Source organism: Drosophila arizonae, chromosome X, assembly GCF_054131065.1.
Source record: "Drosophila arizonae isolate 15081-1271.41 chromosome X, UAZ_ARI_1.0, whole genome shotgun sequence".
NCBI lineage: Eukaryota > Metazoa > Arthropoda > Insecta > Diptera > Drosophilidae > Drosophila > Drosophila arizonae.
Genome location: NC_142927.1, coordinates 20,210,831 through 20,237,733, shown reverse-complemented (window position 1 = coordinate 20,237,733; position 26,903 = coordinate 20,210,831). Strand labels below are relative to the sequence as shown.

General features: G+C 40.2%; 1 protein-coding gene across 5 annotated transcripts in view; it reads right to left on the bottom strand.

Moving 5' to 3' along the window:
* Positions 1-26,903, bottom strand: part of LOC108619057 (uncharacterized) — a 97,650-nt gene that overhangs the window by 43,060 nt on the left and 27,687 nt on the right. Inside the window, exon 2 of one of the 5 annotated variants that reach the window (XM_089473069.1) lies at positions 10,106-10,193. The exons of 2 other annotated variants lie outside the window; for them this stretch is intronic. The gene's annotated coding sequence lies outside the window, so the exon portion shown is untranslated. Of the gene's footprint in view, positions 1-6,455; positions 6,577-10,105; positions 10,194-26,903 lie in introns of all 5 variants that reach the window. 2 more of the 5 variants (XM_089473071.1, XM_089473072.1) reach the window with 2 other exon arrangements.

The following is a 26,903-nucleotide window of genomic DNA, read 5'->3' as shown; positions in this document are numbered from 1 at the left end:
ATATTTGACCACAGAGCAGCCCTTGAATGTCTCTGCGAATGTCAATTTAATATAATTGCCCAATTACCAGCTGCCTTAGAAATTCCAGATATTTTCGCTGAATTTAATATGCTGCAAATTATGTCGGTCAATTTCGAATAATGTCAAGTGGCAGGACGGCTAGTTACGCTGCTATAGATGAAATGCCTCTATATTTATCTTTAGCCTAAAATAATTATATATTAAAGGATAAACACTTCTCACATACCTCTCGTGCGCTTCAAAGAGATTTCTATTTAGAATCCACTTCCAAAGGGTCACATCGTCATCACTCAGAGTTTTGCGAAGCATTTTGCACTTTCTATTCAGCTTATTAATAGCCTAATTAAGTGGCAGCCAGACTCATAATGAGCTAATATATATACATACACATTTAGCTACTTTACTAATTGCTCGTTCATTAAAATTTTGTAACTTCAAATAGCATAAACGTCTATATATGTATGTATGTATGTATGTATGACTAGCCTGCTATAAGCTTGGTGTGAGCTGCGCTGCCTGCTGTTTGGTCAGAGTTTCAACTGCAACGCACGATTGTAAAGAAATTTCATTTCGAAAAGCAAACAAAGTGTGAGAGAGAGGGAGGGGGAGAGGGAGAGAGAGAAGCAGCAGATTTGCCTGCTGTCAACGTGCTCAAATATTATGAAATACAATCAAATTGGAGACAAATATGCATGCAGTGCACACATGAGCATCGCTGCAGATGGAATTTCGTTGGAAAAACATTTGACGAATTGTCCAACATTGTCGACAATGTTTGCTCAACATTTACATAATGAAGCGAACTAGATTTGTTGACTGTTTGCCATAGATGGATAATATTGTAATACTTTAAGGTTATGTGGAAAGAGACTAATAACGAAATATGTATATAAATATATACATATATATAGTCATACATTAGCTAACCTTTGCAGGTTAAATTTGGCCTTCGTTGCGCATATTTGCATTCACTATTAGTATTTAAGGCTTAACAAAAAAACACCTGCATTTGCATGTCCAGTGCAGCTGCAACAAATGTAATTCCAAACAACTACAATTCGCCTGTAGCCTGGCTAGATGCGTAAATAAAGTAAATGGAATGCTTTTGCCGAGTTCTGCTTAAAAGCTTTTGGCTAATCTACATGGAAAATCTCTTACCAGGAATCGAATTTGCTAAACATTGTTTTGTTGGGAATTATCTAATAGCGTTTTTCGCTCGAATTTTAATAAAAGCAACAAAAAAAATGAATAAAATGAGAAATACGAATACAAACAAGTAAGAAAGCTCTAGTCGAGACTGCTCGACTACGAGATCCCCTAAACCCTTGGAGCAATAGCTATTTCAATAATTTTTCGCGTCTTTCAGCTTACACAAGAAACACACACACACACACACACTTTGTGGACATACGATCTTCATGAAACTTTCAGATTATGATTATAACATGAATATACATGTATTCGCCAAAGCACAAGTCTCTAGTTTTTGAAATACGCCTTTTACAAAAGTGAGCGTGAGGGGGTGGATATAGAGGTGGGGCGTAAATTTTAACAAAAACCGAAAAGCATAAATTGCGTTTAAGCATACATTAAAAATTTGGAGACTCTAGCAATAAAGGTGTAGAAGATATAATTTTATAACTGGTTTTCGATAAGGGTTTTTATCGATAAAAAAGATCGGGATGAGTTATCGATTTTTAATGATAAACTTGATATCCGCGCTGTAAATACGGATATTTAAAAAAAAATTTAAGTCTCTAGGTCTTATATCTTCTGAAATCGACGCGTTCATACAGACGGACAGACGGACTGACAGACAGACGGACAAGGCCAAATCGACTCAGCTCGTCACCTTGATCAAGAATATATATACTTTGTGGGGTCTGCCACGCCTCCTTCTGCCTGTTACATACATTTCAACAAAACCATTATACCCTGATTTCCCATTGAAAATGGGTTCAGGGTATACAAAGTCGCTGCCACAAATGGCTGCCCGGCTTAAAAATTCAGCATCACGCATCAACATTTTCTAAGCTTTCGCCAAAAGCCTGAAATGCCTGACTTTTGCACTGCATCGCTGCGAATCGACAATAACTTTTTCCGGGAAAACATTAACTGATTACGCGGATTTGCTGTACAGTGTGCTGTCTATTCAAGCGAGCTCAGTGTACAGTATTCTAAAGCCAAGCGTCATCAAACACTCAGTCCAGATGCAGCCAGTGGAGCTGTGACAGAGAGTGCTAAAGAGCTGAGTCGTAGGTCAAATATTCTCATTGCCGTTCTTAAAGGAATACAAGATTATGCGAGTGTCGACCTTAACCAACCTTCTATATGAGACTGAGCAATTAAATTCATGCAGATTAAATGTAAAACATGCTCGAACCAGACTCTGTGCTGTTCAAGCAGAAACATCGCATTGAAGGCCGCCTCCAGGCGCCGTCAAATGAACTGCGGGGTAGAGCATTGAGATATTTACGACCATATCCAGAGAGATGCTCCAACTACTCAGCATGGGTAACCATGGCATTAGACGTACACGGATTACAATTTTAAATGAAAGGCCTCGCGCTTCGGAGCGCTACAAGCCGCTTGAACTCAAGCGTTAGAGTTCAGCAGTGATCGCTGTGGCTCACTCGTCTGAGCTCAGCATTCGTTGCTTCTCGAATTTACTCTCTCCTTTCTATCTCTAGTACACGCTCTAACACAATTCGCTCAAGCTTAAAAATAAAATGCAATACTTGCCTCGAGTTGAGCTGAACAAACCCGTTGAGAGTGAGTGGGCCGGGTGACATTCGGATATCTAGCGATTCCTCTCAAAGCCAAACTGAATTCATTCTGCATTTTCAAATATTTTCATGTGTGAACTACTTTGAAATACATATGTATGTATGTAAATCGATTTCCGTAACGGAATCATGACACTTTGAGTAAGTTGCGCTACAAATGGCGAGCCATCTGGATTTCAATTTTCGCATAGTTAACTATTTCATGCATAAGTTGCAGCAAGCGGGATTAGCACTCTGAGCCGTGTTTGTGTTGCCTTTGGCAAACATTTGGTTAAGTTACCTCTAGCATCTCCCGCCATAGGGTTTTGCGGCGCGCGCTTCTTCTTCTTCGATGCTAAATTCATTTTCAGTTTTCCATCAATTCAAACTATTATAACGCTTAGCATACCACAAAAAATGGTAATTTCAATATCAAGCCTCTTAATGTGCGCTATATATATATTTATATACATATACATATATAAAGTATATCCACATTTTGAGTACTTTCAGCATACGCTTGAAATGTAAACTCCAGAGGCAAAAGCAGCCCGAAAAACTCCCACGCAGAAAACTTCAGCTTTACCCTAATCAGTACTTAATGGGTGCACAATTGTGTATGTATGTCTGTGTGTGTGTGTGTGTGTGTGTGTGTGTGTGTGTGTGTGTGTGTGTGTGTGTGTGTGTGTGTGTGTGTGTGTGTGTGTGTGTGTGTGTGTGTGTGTGTGTGTGTGTGTGTGTGTGTGTGTGTGTGTGTGTGTGTGTGTGTGTGTGTGTGTGTGTGTGTGTGTGTGTGTGTGTGTGTGTCTGTTTGTAAGTTTGAGCAAGAGAAATGAAAAGTTGTTTCCTTCATTTGCGCACTTTTTTTTTTAGCGTGTTTCTGTGTGTGTGTGTGTCTGTTAGACAGGCAAGCCTAAGCCCTGTTTTATAAGGGCAAAATAGAGGGCCAACAAATACTACATTGAAACTGGAATTCTGCTATATAAAAAGTCAATTTGAATTCGTGAATGAAATTATTTTTAGCAAATGTCCGTTACGGGATAAATTGGCATAAAGGTCATTGCGCCGCAGTTAGTCATAAATGTAGGCTTAAAAGCCCCATTTGTTACATTTGTGAATCGGCCACAGCAACGAACTGCACAATCCGACAGATTTTTATTAAACGCTCGAGATTCTATTCCATCCTAAGCAGCTTAGCCACATACCACATATCGATTTATGGGCAGGCACGCTGCAGCCGAGCAGCAAGCGGAAGAGAAACGCCATTTGGCCAAGAAACGCAGCAGGTGCTGCTGCTGAGCAGCTCCGCTTCCGTTTCCGCAACAATATGGCGCCAGACAATGGCGTCATCCTTTAAATAAAATAAATTTGCAAGACTATTAGTAAAGTGTCGGCTGTTGCTGTTGCTGCTGCTGCTGCTGCTGCTGCTACTGCTGCTGGTGCTGCTGCTGTTGCTGCTGCTGCTGCTGCTATTGCTGCTGGTGCTGCTGCTGCTGCTATTGCTATTCCTACTGCTGCTGCTGTTGCTGCTGCTGCTGCTATTGCTGCTGCTGCTGCTGCTGCTGCTGCTGCTGCTACTGCTGCTGCTGCTGCTATTGCTGCTGCTGTTGCTGCTGCTGCTGCTACTGCTGCTGCTGCTGCTGCTGCTGCTGCTGCTGCTACTGCTGCTGCTGCTGCTGCTACTGCTGCTGCTGCTGCTGCTGCTGCTGCTGCTGCTACTGCTACTGCTGCTGCTGCTGCTGTTGCTGATGCTGCTACTGCTGCTGCTATTGCTACTGCTGCTGCTGCTATTGCTAATGCTGCTATTGCTGGTGCTGCTATTGCTGCTGCTGTTGCTACTGCTGCTGCTGCTGCTGCTGCTGCTGCTGCTGCTGCTGCTGCTACTACTACTGCATTGTGCTGGCGCCCATTGTGCTCTGCTCTTGACTTGTTGCCTTTGTATCTAGTTACGTGGCACAGCTGGTTGGCCCGCATTGCTTTGTTGCTCGAGCAGGCCTTTCAAGTGCTGAGCTCGCTTGCAATTATACATGCATACACATACTACATATTATCAGCATTACTCATACGCCCCCCGCATTGCGGCAGCTCGTTAAATCGTCGAGCTCAACCAAAGACTATTCAGGTGCAATGAAGCTGTCAGCGGCAAGCGACATTTGTCCAAAATGCAGCACACGCCAAGCGACAAGAAAAAGTGGGAGAAAAATGTGGAAAAGCTACAAAAATGTATATGTATATATGCATAGCGATAGAAAAAATAAGTAGAAGCAATGTAGTGAGGTGTATGCGGCTGAGTGATGCCCTGTAATTGCTAAAGGTAGCCTCAAGTTGGTATTTAAGAAACAGGATAAGAGCCTATGCTCACATTTAATTGAAGAGCCAATCAATAAGATTATTTTAAAATAAATACCAAACAATTGCAGCTCTCATAGTTATCGAAATCAACTTTTCTTCGATTTGTTGCATACGTACTCCTTAAACTTTCATACCCCATTCACACATATTTTCTATGCTAAAAAAATTGAAAAGAAATAGTGAAGCAACGGCTGCGGCTGTCTGTGTGGCACAGGCCAACGCACTTTCAAGCATTGTCGAGTGGCTCTCAATGCCACGCCCACAGTCGCTGTGCTGATGGGCTGTTGGCTTGATGGCTGTGCTATGCCGTTGATAGCTTTTTTCCCAACTGTAACAGCTGCATGTCATTCTTGAAACTTAAACGGCCTCTACAACAGCCATGCCATCGTCTCGGCAAACTTTTTTTTTTATTTGCCAACTGCACCTTGAGCAGCACTGCAGCGAGAGAGAGAGAGAGGGAGAGAGAGAGAGAAAGAGGGAGGGAGTGAGTTGAGTAGAGTGGCAAAACGCTGGTGAAAAGAACAAATTGTCAACTGTCAAATGGTTGCAGTCTCTTTGCTGCTCGCTCGCCTCTTCACACGCCCCTCAATTGTCGGCACTGTCGACTGGCTCAAAGAGTGCGTTTTGTATCATTGTCAGAAATCAATAAACATGTCAACTCAAAAACATGGCATTTTTTCATTTGGCAGACTTCAAACACTCGGCTCACAGATTTGTCAAGCGAAAATCAAAGACGAACCCTTTAACGAACAACTACTCTTTTTTTTTGGCACTTTGATAGCAATGAAATATCATACGAAAGTCGACATTTCATCAGCAATAGGATAAGGAAGCAGACTGCCTTCTACTCTAGTTACAGCTGGCCGAGACAGAGACAAACTTCATTCATTTCAGTCAGCGTCTGACTGAGTGAGTGAGCTGCTATTGTTATAGAATCTAATCGATTCCGTCTCAAGCACAACAAAGGGTCGCTATAATCGGTTTATGGGACAGCGACTGTAAGTCGCTTTAGATTTACGCGAAACTGTCTTCTTGTATTTTCCACGAAAATATCAATTAGAAGGCAGCAGTTGGGCGCTGTCGACTGCAGAATACACTACCAGCTTCAGAGCAATGTAGGTTGCCCTAGTAGGCGTATCTGACAAGGAGAGACATACAGATAGATGGATGTATGAATGGAGAGAATGGAAAGCCAATATACTCTCTGACATCTTGAATGTTAGGAATAGCTCTCTTTCTGACTGAATACATCTGTCTCTTTATGCTAACCGGGAAACAAATCAAATACCCATACCTAATATTTACCATTACCATTACCATATTCGCTCAATACTCTCCGTCACTTTACACAGACGGTCCATCGCACTAGCTCATCTTTATTCACGCAGCGGGAAACTCTCAGCTGCAGCCATTCAAATGAATCGAGTCCATCAAATAACTGCAATAATAATAATAATAAAACATTTTCCACAGCTAGCATGACGTTTCCATAAAATATTAATTGAATTCGATAACAATGTAATTTTAATTGGCGACGAGGTGCTCGACATTCGCAGCAAACTAACAATGAAGCGGGGAGCATAATAGAGAAACATCTGTTTTAAATATTCCACGTATTAAACAATATATAAATAAAACATGACTCTGGTCAAATGCAAATCATTCACATATATTATTTAAAGTCAAGTGAAAAGTGTTGAAAGTTCTGTTAGCATATGGAGAGCACTTAACTAAATAAACTCTGACTATAACTTGAATAGTACTTACAGAGCTTAGCAAAGGCTTTCATTTAACACCGATTCGGAGCTGTTGGGCTTAAAAGTTAAAGTTCTGCTAGCAGCACATTAAAAACTTCTTAAACTTGTATTGCGACACATTCCGTTTATATAGCAGCCAAACTGGACGGGACACTGAGTCGCAACTTGTTAAAAAGTTCCCAATTTCTATAATAGGATAGGATGACTTTCTTGACTTGTCGATCAAATTTGCAAAATGCAAAAGTTGTTGACACGCTTCAAGCACTTCGAGCTAATTGCGAGTCGCAAAGTGAATGGAACGCGAATACAACTGGAACCGGAGTGCGAGTGCGCGTGCGAGTGCGATGCAAGATATATACTCAAATTAATATTTCAAATGACAATGCCAACAGTTGGCTCAATTAATAATCGGAGAGAGCGAAGAAGACCGAAGTTTGTGTACCCTGACTGAACCTGAACCTTATATAATTTTTAGATTTAATATATCATATATATTGGGTATATCATATTGCATCGAAATTTATTATATATAAAAATTACAATATATGTATAAAAAAAAAAAAGAAGAAAGTCCTGAATATCCATCATTAATGAACTAATTTTGTGTTTAAACTCAAAAATATTTGCTTTCTTTAAATCAACTTGAATCAATTAAAAATGAGTATATATACCATACATATAGTAAGTCTAGCTATAGGTATATAACCTGTATAGGGTATATACAGTCTCCCACTGTCTCCTCGTCTGCCTGACATATTTTGCGGTTAGCTTCTAATTGCTGCTACGAGGATATCTATCTACTTGACTTCAGTCGCTCGCTTAGCTCAAGTGGAGAAGAAAAATTTGCTTTTAATTACGCAAATTGATTGCTGCAGTGCTCAACAATTCATTAAAAATTTAGCAACTAGTCCAGGCCGAGTTTCAACAAAAAAGAAAAAAAAAAAAAAGGAGAGGAAAGGAAAGAAAGGCATCAAGAGAAAAGTTTTGTTGTCTGCGCAGCTAATTGATAGATAATATGGATAAAGTAAATGATATAATAATAAATATTATGCAGCTTGATAAGATAAGCTTCAGATGATATCTGTATGTGTGTGTGTGTGTTTATATTATATTATTCATTTATATAAATAAAGTTTTTTTTTTTTTTGTAATGGCAGATAAGTAAGATTGATGTGTTTTGACTGGGCTTATTCGCCGCCAAGTCTCTAAGCGGCACTTATTATGGCCACATTAAATTATTGCCAAACGATGACAAGCTGATAGCCTCGACTGATAGCCAACAGAGCAATCATGGTATTTGAGCGGCAACTCAAATATCTTGTACCACTGTCAAGAGTGACCCAAGGGGAATAGTGTGAAATGGACGCAAAAGCAAACAGAGGATTCAGCTTGATTGAGATTTTTTATTGCAATACGAAAAGTCGCAGTGATATGGGAGTATTAAAAAGTGAGCTGCAGCTGATGTATATATGTTTATATATATATGAATATAAGCCAAGAAACTTTTTGACCTCACTAGAAAAACATATTCAAGCATGTTCATGTAGGCTATATATATATATATATATATATATACATATATATATATTGAGATACATTTGATTCAGATCGTTCAATGTCAATCATTCAGTTAGTTTCAAAAGCAAAGCCAAAAGTGTTGACAGCCCAAAGTGCTGCAGGACTTTATCATTTTTTTATACCCTGAACCCATTGAAAATGGGAAATCAGGGTATAATGGTTTTGTGAAAAAGTATGTAACGGGCAGAAGGAGGCGTGGCAGACCCCACAAAGTATATATATTCTTGATCAGCGCGACGAGCTGAGTCGATATAGCCCTGTCCGTCTGTCCGTCCGTCCGTCCGTCCGTCCGTCCGTCCGTCCGTCCGTCCGTCCGTCCGTCCGTCCGTCCGTCCGTCCGTCCGTCCGTATGAGTGCGTCGATCTCAGAAGTTATAAGAGCTAGAGAGCTGAAATTTGGCATGCATACTCGTGAGTACCATACGCAGTACGAGTTTGCTTTATTTTTTCGATAAATTGTCCGATAACTTTTTTATCGAGAATAATCGAAAAATTGATTTTGTTTTTTTAGCCTAATTTGAACATTTTTAGAGATGGAGTCTTCAAATTTGCGTTGTATATAAAGTTAATCGATACAAAGATTTTGTAATTTACAGATTTTGGATACCACGCCCCCTTCTCCCCCAATTTGTAAAAAACGCATTTCAAGTACTAGAGACTTGTGCTTTGGAATGTAAACACATATTCACTATATGATTACGCTCTGAAAGTTTCATTAAGATCGTATGTCTTCGAAAGAAATTATTCAACAAATAAATTCTCATAATATTGCCCACACTGCAGCGCAGCCCAAGCGCAGTCGCTGCTTACTGCGCAGTTAGCAGAGCGCAGGCTTATGCGTGCGTGTGGATGCATGTGTATGTATGTGTGCATAAAATAAGTGCAGAATGATTAGAATATCAGCTTGGAGGGTTCAGGGTATCTCCTAGTCGAGCAGTCTCGACTGGAGCTTTCTTACTTGTTTTTTTCTTTTTTTATGTTGTATGCGTATTGACAGTCAAACAAATTGAATATGAATTGAATCAAAATTGATTATATTACAAGACAAATGTGGATGAAAGCAGCAATAAATATACATATATACATTTGCCATACGCAAACACACACGCACACACACGCATACATACATACAGTCCTGCTCGAAGCTTTAAAGAATTTGTCTACTCAGCGTCGCGGCACTTGTTGGGGCATTCGGCTTTGGTCCGAAATTCACTTAGACAGAAATTAGCTGAAGAGCCATAATAAATGCTATATTAATATTTATTTTGCTGGCTTTAGTCAGTTTGTGTTATATATTATTTATTTATTTAAGTTTTCGTTCCACATGACGCATAAATTTTGTTTCTCTCTCTTTTTTTAGCAGGTCTCCCGAAACTGAGGCAGACTTTTGTTGTACGCTCATTTTTTGTATGTTGTTCGTATTTATTTATTTTATTTTTATTCTTATTTATTTATTTTTTTTTTATTTTATTGATTGCGCACATTTGAAAATCAATCAGCACATTGACTGAAGTTTTGTTTATTTGTTCATTTTGCAGTCGCCGCTCGTTTCGGCACGACGAAGCACTCTGTGTCTAATGGGCGTAACATCAAGTGCCAAATTGCCAATGATTTCGTGTTTTCCTTTCTTTACCTTTTTGCGTTCTGGCATTCAGGCCAACAATATGAAACTACTTGCACTCTGGCGGTTCGGGAAATTCCCCTTGTGCGTAATGTTTCTGCTAAAAAAAAAAGTGATTGAGTTGAGTATGAATTATGGGAGAGAAATACTTAAGCCACTATGCTCATAGAAATTTGGAATATAGCATTGCCAAGTATTTTCTGGTACATACTAATATTATATTATTTACTAGATAAAAACTATCTACATACATATATATTGACTACATATATACTCAATGCTAAATGAACTCAAATTGAAATTGTCTTTTGCTACCAGTCAACAATAACTTGGCAGCCAGGCGTCTGACACTATGGCTTCCCCTGATAGCCCAGTCTATTGAGTCTATAAAAAAAAGGGCTTCGGTCATGTCAACAATTGCAAAAGAGCTGAGAGGCAGCTGACTTTGAAATGTATGCGATTACACAGCGATTGTCTGGGTGGGCAGGCGAAAGAAAAGGAAAGCGAGACATGGAGAGGCCATAGGCAAGTGAATAAAAAACGAGAAAAAAAAAAAATACAGAAATTGTGCTGAGAGCAGAGTAAATGAAAACTTCTTAGCAGCTCTTAATCTCAATTCAATGCTGTTTCCGTTTAGCCGGCTGCTGCTGCTGCTGCTGCTGCTCCTGCTCCTGCTATGGATGATATTGATGCTGCTGTCGTTGGCCTCTTCGTATGGCAGCTAACTGCAGGCAATTTTTCTATTTTCCACATCATTAGTTTTGAATGAATATTATATGGTAGTTGTTGTTGTTTGATTTTCCTGGGTTAAACGTCCAGGGCATACGAAAATTTGCGAACTGGGCACCACTGCGGACTCGCATAAGCAAATAAACTAACAAATTGGCCAATGTCAGAGCAGAGCAGCCAAGCTAGGGGCTAGGCCCCAGTTCATTGGCAGCCATAAATCAAAAACAGGGGCTATTTAATAGGCGAGACCATTGAGACTCTTGGCCACCTGCAGCAGCTGACGCCGGCGGCCAATGGAATTAGTTTTCTTATTTGACTTTAGTCACAGGACGTGCGGCGTAGGACAACAAGGAGAACGCGTCGTATGAGCAATGTCCCTAAAGTTGTTGGGCGTCTGGCAATCATGCACGAGCGGCATAAAGGCGCATTTGAAGTGCCCTATCCGGACCTATCCAACTCTCTTTACCGCCACAGCCGTCGACCACGGCGTAGATATGCCCGGGGACTTGTCATCAACATAGTCAACTGAAGCATTTGCAGAGAGCGAGGCAGTGAGAGTGAGCGAGAGTGAGAGAGAGAGAGAGAGAGAGAGAGAGAGCAAAACACAAACAGGAACAATTACGTACGAGCGAAAATACAAAAATTTACAACAACGACAACAAGAAACAAAAACAGAAAAGACATAAATAAATAAAAACAAATTCGAAATAAAATTATTTCGTCTTTTTTTGGGCAGCCAATAAGGTAAATCAAGCAAATCAAAAAGAAAAATAAAATCAAAGCAAATAGAAAGAACAGAGAAAACATCAGAGCTGCAGGCTCATCTCGCATATTTATGGACATTAACAGCTAGAAGGCTCCATCCATATACACACACACTCACTCAAGATATATGAAGAGCAGCAACTGCAAAATCTATGCTTAAGAGAACTCAAAGCCAATTGTATTTAATCTCTATGGCAACTGCATAGAACATCATTGTTGGGATTGCGCTGAATACATGAAGTATATTAAATATATATATGATGAAGTCATTCATAGCTGAAGGTAGAGTGTGTGGCAGTCAGGCAAACTCGCATTGCTCTAGCGCTAAAGCTGCACAATTTTCAATCGTTCGACTCAGCGAATCGAGTGCACATTTTACAATTCAAATGACGGCCAATCATTCATTCATTCACAATCGTCAACTGTGAACGTAGTCAATGCCACTCAATAATTCAGCTCGAGTGTCAGCCCAACGCAGCTCTTCAGCCCACTATTTACGTAATTCCCCCTAGGTGGGACTGTACGAAAGCTAGAGCCGACAAGGTAGCGCCATGAAAATCATATAAATCGAACTGGTTCGATAACTGGACCACAACTGGCCAAGGCCCAAGATCACGCCCCACTAATGACACTTCCTCGAGTAGCCCGCGAATTGGTCTATTATGGTTATTGATAGCCTTTTAACATTCGATAAGTTTTATGGATTTCGGCATCGCTTCAATGAGTTCGATAAATTTCAAGTTCCAAATTACAGTCAATTGGAAAGCCTTTAATGTTCACGTTTCAATTTGAGCCTGACAATCGTTTCCTTTGAGCTTCCTTTGAGATTTCTGGTTAGCTTTAATTTAGTTTAGTTTTTGTATTTGCATATTTCATCGAGATGGTAAACAAATAACAATTATTCGTGAATTTAATCGAACTTTGATTGGTTTGCTCACTGTGGACATATGCTGGCAATTACTTAAGCCTTAACTTTTGCCAGCTTTCTGGAAAAGTAAATGTCATTTCGTCATGTTTGCATTTCCATGCTAAGAATGAACACAAGGTTGAGTCTATGTGTGCCTGTGTATGTGTGTGTGTGTGTGTGTGAAACAACAATTGATTGATCAGTACAAAATCAATGTAAATTGCTTTTGTCTGTTTGCGTTTACTTCTTGCCAGTCATGCAAACAATTTAAGCAACATTTTCAAATGACATGCGAGTTTTGCGTTAGCTTTGTACAATTTTGTTGTATTGTTCGTTGTTGTTGTCAAGCACTTTGACTAATTAATTAAGGCTGCATTCGTCCAATGTTCATAGAAGTAAACTTAGCTAGCATGTAATTTATCAATTTACATTAGCAAACAAATAACGCAAGGCCAATCACAGGCAAACACAAACACAACACACAAACACAACACACACTCACACACGCATTTTGAAAAACCATCGCACACACATGGTTGACCGCAAAAGGACATTTGATTTGTATAGCATACTTTTGAGGGTCTTTAGAACTATGTGCCACATGCACCGCAAGCCGCAACTGCAGTGACCACAACAGTATTCATAAATGTAACTGTAACTGTAACCAAGTTGTCTTTTGTCATGCCGTATTGCTGGAATGCGACTCTTTTACCTAAATGTGTTGTCATATGAAACGAAAATGTTGATATTATTATTAGCAGAACTTTTTGCTTAGACGCTAATTATTTTGTCTATTGTTGCTGTTACTGTTACTGTTACTGTTACTGTTGCTGTTGCTGTCACTGTTACCGTTACTTTTACTGTTATTGTTGTTACTGTTATGGCTTCTGTTACTGCTATGGCTTCTGTTACTGCTACTGCTACTGTTACTGTTACTGTTACTGTTACTGTTACTGCTACTGCTACTGCTACTGCTACTGCTACTGCTATTGCTACTGCTACTGTTACTGCTACTGCTACTGTTGCTGTTACACTTAGGCAGCCGCCTTTGCCAGCAGTCCATAAATCAGCTGCAACACAAATACAAACACTGGCCACGAATTGCCAGAGGTCGGAAATTAAAAGTTGCGGCTTGGCGAAATTGTCGAGTCCTAAGTCTTAATTAAGTCCGACGATAAGCGGCCTTTTTACAGATTTATGCATTCACTTAACGCTTGAAAGATGCAAAGAGTCCATAATACAACAGTGCTCGACCATGAGTTATTGCTTTTCCATTTGACTAATGAAATTCTGGACTGCCCCACCAGAAGAAAAGGAAATGCGAATGTCGAGCAGCTGGGATGGCAATGAACTGTATTTGCTCTGCTAGGTGGGGCTTGCTTTTACAGAAAATAATAATGTTTGGGGGACAGTTCAAAGAAATTCCCGGTAACAATATCACAAAACAAAGAGAATCTTTAGGCAATGTTTGACACAAAGCTCACACACTTGAAATGCATTCGAATTTAATTTACTTTAATTCAATTATCAAAATATATATCCATATTTTATTTCTCAAAAACTTGGCAAAAGAATTTTTCAAAGAACTTCTTCAATATTTTTATCATACTTAATGAAGACATAATTGAGCTCAAATAAATGTAAGCATCTTTCTGTTTAAGCTCGTTGTAATTCGTCTCGATATATCACTTAATTTTCGTTTAGTGTAGATTCCAAGAGAAAATAAAGCAAATGGCCAAGAACAACAATGGCTTCCACATCGCTGAGAATGTTGATGCTCATGCTGATGCCGATGCTGATGCCGATGGTGTTCCCGTTGCTGTTGCTACTTTGAATGTGGTCAGAGAACCCAGTGCGTCCCTTTTTTAACGGGCAACCCAAACTTCCCTCGGTGCTCCTCTGCTCGCTGCACGGCTCGGTATTTTGCCTTAACCCACTGTCAGTTGTTTCAATGTATTATTTATATTTCATTAAATATTAATGCGTTTGTTTCTGAGTGAGGTGGAGTGGAGTGGGATGGAGTAGAGTTTAGTTGAGTTGACTTGAGTTGAGCTCGTGCGATACCCTGTACATATGTGGTAGGCAATGTATGCCGGCTTATACATAAGATATGAGAGGCTTCCATTCCATCATTTAAATTAAGAAAGGGAACCATTTAAGCTAATATTATTTTATTTTTTATTTTTATTCGGGCAAAAGTTTCATTCCGTACTTTGCCCTTGTCTGTGTGTGTGTGTGGGTGTGTGTGGGTGTGTGTGTCTGAGGTATCTGCGGGCATTGTTGTTGAAAATGTTTCAGACTCGGTTTCTTGTATGCTCTTTGTTTTGCTTTTAAGGCATAATTCCACCCTCCTCGGGCAGCCAAGCCATCCTCTACACCTGTACCGTGCAACTGTGAACTTTTTAGCTCTCGACAGAAGGAAACAACGCAGTCGCAAAGCGCCTGTCAAATGGTCCGGGGATGGATTGTTGATGGCTCTGATGTGGTGCTGGCCTGGGCTTCGCTTCTGTTTGGCTTGGCTTGGTTTGGTTTGGTTTGGCTTTGCTTGGCTGGGCATGGCTTGGCTTGGCTTGGTCTGGTCTGGTCTGGTGTGGTATGATTCGGTCTGGTCTAGTTAAACAAAGGGCGAAGGACTCACAAAAGAACCGGCACTGAAATGAGCAGCAGCCACCGGCAACAGCTATAACAACAAGCGCGCGCACACACACACAGACACACACAGGTCTAAAAACGCACACAATTAAAAAATAACAAAAATGTGGCATAGCCCGAAAGGGTAAAAGACAGTGCTGTCTGTTTCTTGGCCTCGCCGAGCAGCTGAGCAGCTGAGCAGCCGCCCAGGCCAGTTAATTTGTGTATAAGCCCCCGAAGGCAGCCAACGTTAACGGCCAGCAGAAGGTCAGGGCTATGGCCAAATCGGCAATGCTTGCTCAACCTCCATTAGCCATCCACATTTATTTATTTTAGTCTATACCCAAAGCAATTTATGAAATTGCCAAGATTATGCAATATACATACATCCATACATACAGGCAGACAAATTTATATACATACACATATATATAGGCATACATATACATATGCCTACATATGCGCATTGCAATTCAAATTGATTTTCCGGCTAAAATGGTCTATTAAAGGTTTTAATAAACAATTTCGATTGGGAGGCAAACCAAATAATTGCAAACTGTAATTGCAATGAACATGACCAACAGCATATACATACGCACACCCACACCCACACACCCACACGCACACATAGCTTTAGTTTTTGAACTGGGTATGAAGTCAATGTGGCAGCCCACTAAATTGTTCACCCGGAAGTTCTTGGCGCCACAGCAAAAGTTCACTGACATGCAATATGGGCATATGGAACGACCGAAAGCCATGAGAACGATGACAAATAAGAAATTGGACGGGGGGACGGGAACGGGGGCGGGGACGGGGAGCTGAAATATTTTCAACAACTATTTGCCTATCCTTTGCTATTGCCACAACTTAATGACGGTTTTGCAGGCAATTTTTTTTTGTTCTTGTTCTAGTCGATTGCGTGTCAGTTATGAAGCCATTCCCACCATGCTCCATAAAGCCGGGGCAGCTATATCAGGCGCCCGCCCTCAAATAGTATACCCTGTTAAACTTTAGTGGCACGACCATTTGAGTTCCAATTCCCTTTCCCTTTCCATTCCGATTCTCATTCCCATTCCTCTTCCGATTCCCATTCCCATGACCATAACTTGAGCGCTATTGACACTCGCGTTGATAAGTTGAGCAATTGTGAAAGTTCTTTCTGAAGTGGGTAGAGCGCATTGACGAAGTGGCACTGCCAGTGGTAAAAGCAGTGAGTGAAGGGAAGGAAGAGGGAGCTGGAGCTGGAGCTGGAGATGGAGTGGGTGCGACTGTTTTATGAGCTCGTGCTGACATTGTTGCGGCCTTGAGTTGCTCCAGCACGGAGCAGTTTTAAGAAGGCTTCGCATTTTAAGTGGCTGCCGCAGCAATTTGGCCAGCAAATTGGTAATTGATAATTGAGCTATGATTGGGCTCAATGCGAAGTCGTTGCGCAAATATTTAATCATGTTTAAGAATAGCTAATTGGCAGCAGTTAGCAGTTTGATATTTTATTTTTCTTTTAGTTAGAGATTTATTTAAATTTTAAGCAAAACAATATATATGTATATTTAAAATTCATTCAAAACTTCAACTTTCCGACAGACATAACTGAGCTCTACTTGGGTCTAGAAAATAATTCATTTCTTATACAAAATTGATCTTTAATCAGTTAATGATCTAGATATGTATTATGTGTAATCAAAAATGTTGTAAGTATAATCAATTATGCATTCAAATAATTTGATATCTAGCTGATTATTGCGCATACGCCAGATTGTTCGAGCAACAACAGCGAACTTAATTGAAAATGAAAATGTAATTCAGCGCCATGCGTAGCGCTTGGAAATTTTGTCATTAATTATTGGCGCACGTCAGCGTATTTATTATTACAAGGCGTTGAAATTAATTAGACAGCTACTGCTAACACACCAGGGCACACGAACCGAGCACAATTGGGCCTAAATGGCAGTTGGCCATACCAAAATGTTTCCCACTTCTGGTCGGCCAATCAAAAACCCAAATGGACAAACACTATCTGTTGTTGTTGTTGTTATTGTTGTTGCTGCTGCTGCTATTTACATTACGCTATTTGGCTTAGTGCTCTATTTACGAATGCCTTGTCAATGGGCAAACAGTCGATTAAGTCAAAGCTGAGCGTTAACTACTGCTGCAGCAGGCTGGTCTTGGCACTGAGTTTACATTGATAATTAGCGGGTTTTTTGGTCTATCAATCCCGACTGATGGATGCCAATTAAATATTGAGTTTCTGGAAGCAAAAGGCGTTGCCTTCTAATTGGACTCCAACTATAGTCCAATTGCATTTGGTTAATTAAAAGCATATGCAACCGGGCCTAGAGCAGCAGATATTCAACACTCGGCCGGGCCAAACAAATAAGAACTAATGATCAAGCAGCACACGTAGCTGAAAACAAATTACATAATAACATAGCCAACGATAGCACAAAACTCTTGAAAATCCAATTAAGTCTGCCGTAATGGAATACATTTTACACCAGCTACCAACTAATTTAACTAATTAATTATCTAGAGTATCTTTGGTATAGAGTACCAAAGCAATGCGGCATTCGTGCACAGAAAATATGTCCTACGAAATTGTCAAGAGCTTCAATTGCAAATTGTGAGAGCTATAAGGGGCTGGAGGAAGAAGTAAATCAAGTCGAATAGAAACGATTTATCGCCTGTGGGGCAAAACTTATAATTATTTAGTATTTATCAAATTTAATTTGGTATATTTATAATGAATACATTTTTCAGTTTTCTTTTCAAGATCGAAGAATGTTAAGAAATGCAAAGAGAATAAGTGTGAATGGAATGTATTTCTCTATCCTGATACCTGCTACTAAAAATGTAATTTTTTAACAAGATTGCGTATTTCAGTAAAATTAATAATAGATTTCCAATTTCAATCAGCTTTTCCACTTTACATAGATTTTCTAGTTTTTAGTTCTTATAGTCGAGAAGCAAATTAATATATATTTATACTTCTCTTTAATTCTTACTCCAACGATACAAAGATATTTTATACCTAACTTTGATTCTTGCTCAGAATAACATATATTTTGAGTAAAAATTAAAGATTTCCACTTACTAAAAATTTGACAATTATGTAAGTGAAATGGATAAATTTGTTTTTAAATTTGAAGTGAATGCGCTCTTTTGATTATTGAATTTTTAACAGCCAAGTTTTTTAACAAGAGCTTACAATATATTGGCTAAAATAATGCAGAAAACAATTCTATTTTTATTTTAGACGAAAGAAAAAAACAAACTTTAATAGAGCAAAAAATTATAGCTTGAAGAATTCATACTCAACGTTTATGGAGAAACTGAACTCTGCTTTTCCCATCTCTATTTCGGAATAAATTCATCCATTTTTACTATAAAAATTCATTAAATTTTCGACTATATCTCTCGCTGCTCGCTCTCATTCGCTCTTTCTCTCTCTCCCGCTCTCGCCTTGTCTGTCTCTTTTTGACGTGCTGTGCTTCAAGTGCAAGTGCTGGGCAATTAAAGTAAAACGATTGCCTTTGCATATTAAAAAGCAGCACTGCACAGCAAATTAAATTGACGGTGAGGCCAATGAGAAGGGAAACCACTACAAAGCGAGTGTATCTGCAATTTTTGTTGCCGAGTGCGAGGGCGAAAAGGCGTGCGAGTGCCAATGCCACGCCCCAGCACTTGACGTGGAACTACCCACTAGAATGCTCTTGATGTTTTACGGGTTTTTTCTTTACCACTATTTTTTTTTTATATATTCCTTTTTTTTTTTTTTTTTGAGGCTTTTTACATTTTTTTTTCCTTCATTTTTTGCCGTTAAATTAATTCTCTGAATGAAATCTTTTGGGTTTTTTTTTTGCGCTTGTTAAGGCTATTATATAATTTGGTCACGTGGTCTAGTTGCTCTTGTCCTGTCTCGTTTTATGCAAAGTTGGCCGTCAGTTGATTTTATTTATTTATGAAGTTCTTTATTTTGAATATACGTGGTATCATAATCAAGATTTACATGCTGCGCATTATTTGAATAGATGTCCCAGAAGCTTTAGGGTTTTGTATTATATGACTCAGTGGCTGTCATTTTATAGGGTATTTAAAGCCTCAGTCAACTTCAGGCTCAACAATTTTCCTCTTTTTTCCATTTTTCGCGCATAAAGTAAAACTTCTTGCGTTGGTCAATGTGGCTTGGGCACATATCAAATTAGTTGGCATTAAGCAATGTGTGTGAGAGAGAGAGAGAGAGAGAGAGAGACTGAAAGAGAGACAGGGAGATGACGAGAACGAGATTTAAGCTGTGATTCTGAGTATCAAACGAATCCAACTATCATCAGTGGGCGACTTGCTATATGGGCTTTTAATATTTCCAAAGGATATCAAAAACAAATGCCATAAATTATAAATCTCGCGTTTTATGAGCGTTTTGCAATCCGTTGTTTTGCAGTAAAATACACACATACATATGGACACGCACAGATGTGCACATATAGATACATACATGTATTTGTAGAGAGCAGAGTGAGTGTTTAAGCTGCGTCGAATCAACTGTATTTATGACGCCCCTGGGGAACTGCGGGCGGCTCTTGTCACACGCAGATGAAGAGGGGCAGAGCGAGGGCGAGTGGAACATAATCATAATTCGATTTCAGTTTCATGGCACTCTCATGCTGCCGTCAAAATGTTTCGATTTATGTATGTCAAATGCAGGAAAACACACGCACACACACTCGCACACACACACACGCACACACACAGGGACACATGCAGGCACACAATTTGGCAGGCTCTTGTTGCCTTGGACATCATTTCCGCAACGCGCAACTTTTTTTTGCATAATTTATCAATTATCTGGACGCGCACAAAATTTCATAGCATACTTTACAGCTTATACTCTCTTAATATGCCCAACACGATTGCTTTGCGCCCACAAACACACACACACACACACACACACAGCAACTGAACTAAAACAGAGTGAACGACTAGTGAATATCCTGTACGCAGTATAAAAAGTTGCTATATATTAGTAGATATTCCATTAAAGCTTAGCAACCGTTAAAGAACTTGAGAATCGCCTGGAAAGGTGAGTCAATAGGCAGGTCAAATGTGAGTCCTGTGTGAAAAGCTTTGCTTAAGAGAGTTTTCAAAAAGAGACAGACACGGAGAGAGAGGGAGATAAAGAGAAAGAGAGAGAAGTAGAGAGGAAGAGACAGAGAGAGAGAATGAATCAGTGAAATTGACTATCTTAGCAAAGATAGTTTCATATTAAGAGAGAGAAATAGAGAGAGAAGGAAACAAAGAGAGAGAGAGACAGATAAAGAGGGACAGATAGAAAGGGACAGAGAGAGAGTGAGTGAAAATAACTTTCTTAGCAAAGATAGTTTCATATTAAGAGGGAGAGAGAGGAGCAGAGAGAGAGAGAGAGAGAGGGAGAGAACAGGAGGGACAGAGAAAAAAGAGAGTGAATGAGTGAAAATGACTTTCTTGGCAAAGGCAGTCTCATATTGAAATAAAATATATGGGCCTACTTAGACACAGCGCACTCAGACGACTTTCCCCTTGCAAATATGATGGGTAGCATAAGAGTAAACGAGAAACAAAAATTGCTTCATTATCGTAACAACTGCTCAAAGGCAACACACCCGCCAAAAAAAAAAAAAAAGCAATTTTCGTACACGAAAAGTTAAGTTAAAAGTTTAACCGACCGCAACAGGTGCCAGAGCCACGCCCCTAGCATCACAGCAATACCAACAGGAACAGCAGCAGCAGCATCATCAGTGGGGCGACAAGTGTTGCCATAATGGCCAAATTAGTGGCCTTTTTTGGCCGCCAGCGAAATGCTAAAGTCCATCTGCAGCAACACATAACTGCCGCACAGCCTACCCTCCTCTATCTCACTCTCCCTCTCCCTCTCTCTCTTTCTCTGCGCTGGCACTGAGTAGCCTAAGCAGAGTCACCTGCGCCCCGTAAGCGCCAGCCAGGTGGTAAACATACACTGGAACGAACTTTTATGCTGCGCGCTGTTATTGTTTGGCCTGGCAGACATTCCTGAGCTGGCCGTGTGTGTGTCTATCTGTGTACATGTGACAAAAGTCACATGCATTGCCGCCACACTCAGATGCTCTCAGTAAAACATGAGACTAAATGGCGTATGGCCAAAGTTTGTGCCAGACCTAACGGCATATAGATTACGCAGTTGACAAATGCAGGCAGCTGAAACTAATTTGTATATGCTTTATATGATAAAGGAACTATAGAACATAAAATGATTTACTTTATGCTACAAATTGATGGAATTTATTTCGATTAAAATATGCTCCAAGTCAGCTGATAGTCTGCATTCGAATTGCAGGGTATTCTCAAGCCGGATACATCTCAGAACTGGATCACGTTTAACAGCATTTTTCTTCTTTTCTGCTGCCCGCTGGCTGCTGGCTGCTGGCTGCTGCTTTGTGGCCTCTTTTATTTACTGTTCATTTCATGCTGTTCGTTTGGTGCTCTTTTTGGGCAACCGTTATATATTTCTAATTTAAAAACTTTTTGTCGCAGCAACTGTTGCTGTTGTCGTTGTTGACGTTGCCGTTGCTTTAAAGTCAACGTAAATTATTAAGTCGCCAACTTTTGGTGCAAGACTTAAAATTTAGTTGGACGAACTACGCTGGAGCCAACATTTTCGTTGCCCCAAACACACATTTGCAATGCAATTCGTTTTAGCCACGCCCACCACTGGTCGCCGCCCATGCCACTGCCGCCACCGCAGCAGGAGCAGCAGCAGCAGCCAAAAATGCGCAGAACGCGCCGTGTTATGCAACAGTCAAAAGTTATTAAAAAGTCTGACAGAGGCCCAAAGGTGCTCACAAATGCCATTTGAGCAGCATACCAGAGCTACTACAACGACAGAGAGAGTGGGAGAGAGGGATAGAGAGAGCTACAACCGTTGAAAATTACTATCTCCCTCTCGTTCTCTCTGCTGTGCTGACGCGCGAAAGCTTAAAGATTGCGACATTTGAGCAAAGCGAAAATATTTTTATTTAGAATTTTGCTAGGCGAACAATAAAGCAAAGTAACAGTAGTTTGCTCTTGCAGTCAAGTGAAATAATGCAAGAGCGTTGCCAGCTTATTGAAAAAGTTGCCAGACTACTGCACACTCCCACTGTGTGGGAGCTGCCAGAGCAATTGCTCTGCTTTGTAGCTTTAATTCAGAGCTAATAAATTACCTCAAAAACAACTCAAATGAATCGGAGTAATGTGAATACATAAATAGCTTTTTAGCTAGTAATTAAAGGCAAAATGACAGCATTTGCGGTAACTACAAAATAGTCAATTTTAAATCAGCTTCATTTCAGAGAAATAATAATATTTGATAGCGCTTTTAGTCTTATTATTTTGCATGTTTCGGGAAATACCTCCAAATGTCAATCAACAATGACTATGATGATGATGATGATTACACACTTTAATTGTATCATAAATCAGAGTGATCTAGTTGGGACTACCCAACCAAATGATACCCTGCATATGGCAGCTGTGTTTTACTCATTGCAAACTGTTTGCATGTACATGCATGTATGCATATACAATAGCTTATGCACACACACACACACACACACACACACACACACACACGCACACACACGCTCATCGCAATCTGCGATTTTCACGCAGCGCCTGCATTATGAACTCGACTATGTGAAATTATTTATTGAATAACTTTTGTTCTATATGCACTTGCCTTATGCAACTTTCAGAGCGCAATATTGACATACCTACGTATGTGTATGTATGTATTTGCACAAGGCACTCTGTACTGTTTAATGAGTGTTTTCATTTTCATGGGAAATGGAGGAAGCTATTCACAATCCGATATATGCGTATAATATCATAATCGGAGTATTCATCGGAGGAATCTGTGCAGTAAGCTGAGTAGTGATTGAATACGAAATACTTTGGGACATTGAGAAAATGCCAGCAATATTTTAAATACAGTAGAATCCAGTTATAACGGGTCTGCTTATAGTGTCTGTACTTTTATAGTGACGAAAATTCTGGTCCTCAAACAAACTTTTTTGAGCAAACTTATACGGTTATAGCACCTTCCGGGTATAACGACAGTTCCTTGAGTGTTGTTATAACCGAATTCAGCTGTATACAAATTTCAATGTATGTGCGCTGTTTCATTTGTTTCACTCAGTCAAGTCCTGGTAATTCGAAATGGTAAGGGGATCTCTTTTTTTTTTTATTCACACAGAAATTCAAATTATTGAGAATAATCGAGAGCGAGAATTTATTTTTCGATTGAAATTATGAAGACTCGACTGTATATGAATTGAAGCAACATCTATTAGACATGAAGTCAACGTCTTGGCAACCTGCATTGCAAGGACTACAGGGTATCAGTGGTAACTGGAACTGAAAGAGCTGACGTGTCGCAGCAGTCTGTGCGTGTCTGGCCCACTTAGCTAGAAGCCAGAATATGTGTTGATGCAATCAAAAAATGTGCCATCAATTTGCTAAGCGCTGTCAACTGATTTGCATGGCTAACAGTAAAAATATGGTTTAAATCAAAACTGAGCGCTAAATAAACGAGCGAGTTGGTGTCTCGCGTGTGCAAGCGTTCAAAATTGTTGGAATTCTCATGCTGTCGCGTCTCTTAAAGCTGCAGCAATGCCAAAGCGGAAAACCAAAATGTGACGGGGGAAGCAAACAGGAAAAATGAAACCAGTAGAACAGGAAGAACGAAAAAAAAAAAAAAACGATAGCCCTATTGATAGCACATAATACGAAGGGGAACTCCTCGCTGACAGAGCAACATCAATGGCATTCGCTTTGAAATGGAAATGTGGCAATGGAGCCAGACCAGGTGCAGCTGCTGTGCGTTGTGACACTGAAACCGCAGCAACGGTCCAACGAGTGCTAAAAACAGAATACAAGAAGAACAACACAAGATACACATACATATATAACAAGCCAAGGAAGAAACTATTTTTAGAGTTTATTGAACAAGCCCAAATTGATGGGCCACAACAAGGCGTGTGAGCAAACTTGGCTTTAAAGCAGCTAAAGTCAAGATATATGTATGTATGTATGTGTGTATGTACATATATGAGAGTGAGGGGAACGCGAATTCCGCCCACACATCAAGAGTCTGAAACAACAAGTAACGGTAATAAACCGTAGGTTTGCCACGTAAATAAGCAGCCAAATGAACTGTTAACTAGATGAACTACTTCCGTCAGATGGATGCTTACGGCAGTTGGGAGAGCATTTAAAGGGCGTGCTTATTAAGCCACCTCGGGCCATCGTTCGATGGCAGCGAGCGAGCCAAGTTTTCAAAGTGGCTGCAGCAGCAACCTTTTTGGCCTTAAAGTATTTACATTAAAATGCGCCGCAGTGCCCAATTTACAGGCCGTTAACGAGCTTTATTTATGGCGCAACACTTGGCGCTGACACGCGAGCACAAACGTGGCTAAGACGAACCTGACGCAAAAGCCAAGAGCGGATTCAGTCTCTCACTCTCTCTCTCGCTCTCTATCTCTCTATCTCTCAGCCCACACAACAGATGCTGAGATGCTGCGGCAACTGTGGGCGGTCTTTGGCATTGCCAAAGAAATTAAAGTACAAATCCCTTTGGGTGACACTAACCGCAACTGTGACGATGCCAGACAGAGAGAAAGTGACAGAGAGAGACAGAGAAAGAGAGTGAAGGCAAGAGAGCGGGAGCAGGAGCCACAAACACACAGAGAGATAGAGAGAGAGAGAGAGAGAGAGAGTAAGTGAGCTGGTAAGCGATATAGCATGCGGCAAGTACACTGACTTTGCTTGGCGTAAATAACAAAAATTAAAATACAATAAAATAGACAACGAACTGTGCACACACACACCCACACAAACAGGCAACGTCTGTGTGTGCTCTGACATTGATTACTATTGTTGTTGCTGTGGTTGTTTGTCTAGCTAAGTTGAGAGTTCGTTGCTCATTTGGCGCTGAGGCCAATGTGAATGACTTCTAAATTGCAAAACAACAAAAACGAAAAAAAAAAACAAAAAGTGCCAGCATTTTTATGCCATACACCCACACACACTCACAGACAGACGGGGTTAGTTTATGCTTGTTTATATGGCCACTTCCATTGACAGCAACAAATGTCAACTCGAATCTCAGCAGCGCAAATAATGCAGTTACACACACTTACAGCTGCTGTTCATGACGTCATTGTACTAGTAGTAGTACCTGTGCACACTAAATTATTGCGTTCTTCATCTACGTGATGCGCTCGCTGAGAAGACATATTTGTCTGGGAACTATTGTAACTCGTCTCCCTCTCTCCCTCTCTCTCTCTCTCTCTCACTCGCTCTCTTAAGTACGAGCGACAAGCTGCCATAAAACTAAACTGACAACAGGAGCTGGAGCCCAGGCGTGACGGAGATGAAATACTCTAACAAACTAGCTACAATGGCATGCTATATGATAACAGTCGGGCTCGGGAGGTTGTATAGGAAATGTCTAAACGAAAACTCAGCTGTCTTAATATCACCCTGCTTATAAGTAAAATACTTGCTGATATTCCGAGACTTCAGATTTGATTCAGAAATCTTTAAGGAAATATATAAAAACTAGATATCTGTATTAACTTGGGTTAACTAGATACGACAGCTATAGATCATACATATTTCAACAGAAAAGTCTACTTGAAGATGATATTCGAAGACAAATCTGAAACTGATATTCAGCTTTATAAATTAGGCTCGTTCCTAAGTTACTGAAGATAAGTAGTGCAAATCACCTGCACTTCTCACTATATATGAATCGCTTATCTCTACTAAAAATAGAGTTCTTCCCTAGAATTCTTGATATTTAAGAAAATTAATAATAGTTGTCCTATAATTATCGGCATTTATAACGATCTTTTGCTGCTGCAACTCGAGCATCAAGGCAAGCCTTAGCTTTGATTTCTCCGCCAAAGAAAAAACTATATATAAAGACTATATATCTAGTCACTTTTTCATAGAGTAGATCAAGAGTGGACAAACATAGCTACACAATGTAGCAAGCCGCTGCGCTGCGCTGCAAACTACACCGAATCAAATCGAATCCAAGGTAAAGTGCATGTCGCAGCCACGCATAAGGCATTATCATTTCATATGCAAATGTACATAAGCTATATATACTATATAGCTGTGAATGTAGCGCTGAGTAGGAGTTAGCATAGCGGAGTGACTTACTGAGTAGCGGATAACAGTTCCAGCCCTACACACACGCACACATCTACAACATATCTGCTTGGCTTATGATCCGATTTGCATACTGCATAAAAGTGCTGGAAACTATTTAAGTGAAATCGCTTACGATTCGTGGCACGCGTCGAGCTGTGAGTGAGCCAAAAATGGAAAAACTTAAAGTTCAGTCCATCTATCACAAAAACCACTTCATTCACGCTTGGATGCTAGCCAAAAACCTCAAAAAAAAGTAGAGAAAGGCATTCAAAACGCTGCTAATTGCCATTGGTAGGGGGCGAGAGTGCATTCCAGTTTGGCAAAATAAATGCGAGCATTTCGAGTCAAGCACAATTTTTAGTAGTAGAGCACTCGGAATTCGTCTGCAATGGGCTGATGGGTGGCTACACTGGCTTTTTGGGGACTTGCGGTATAAGCGCTGAGCTCTGTCGCCTTTTAGCCATTTTGTCGGGTGAATGCGCTTTTGACCCACATAGCGTTGCACACGCTTCGCTATGAACAGCACTTGGCACGTAGCCGTTGGCCGCTGTCTACCTCTCCCTCACTCTCTCT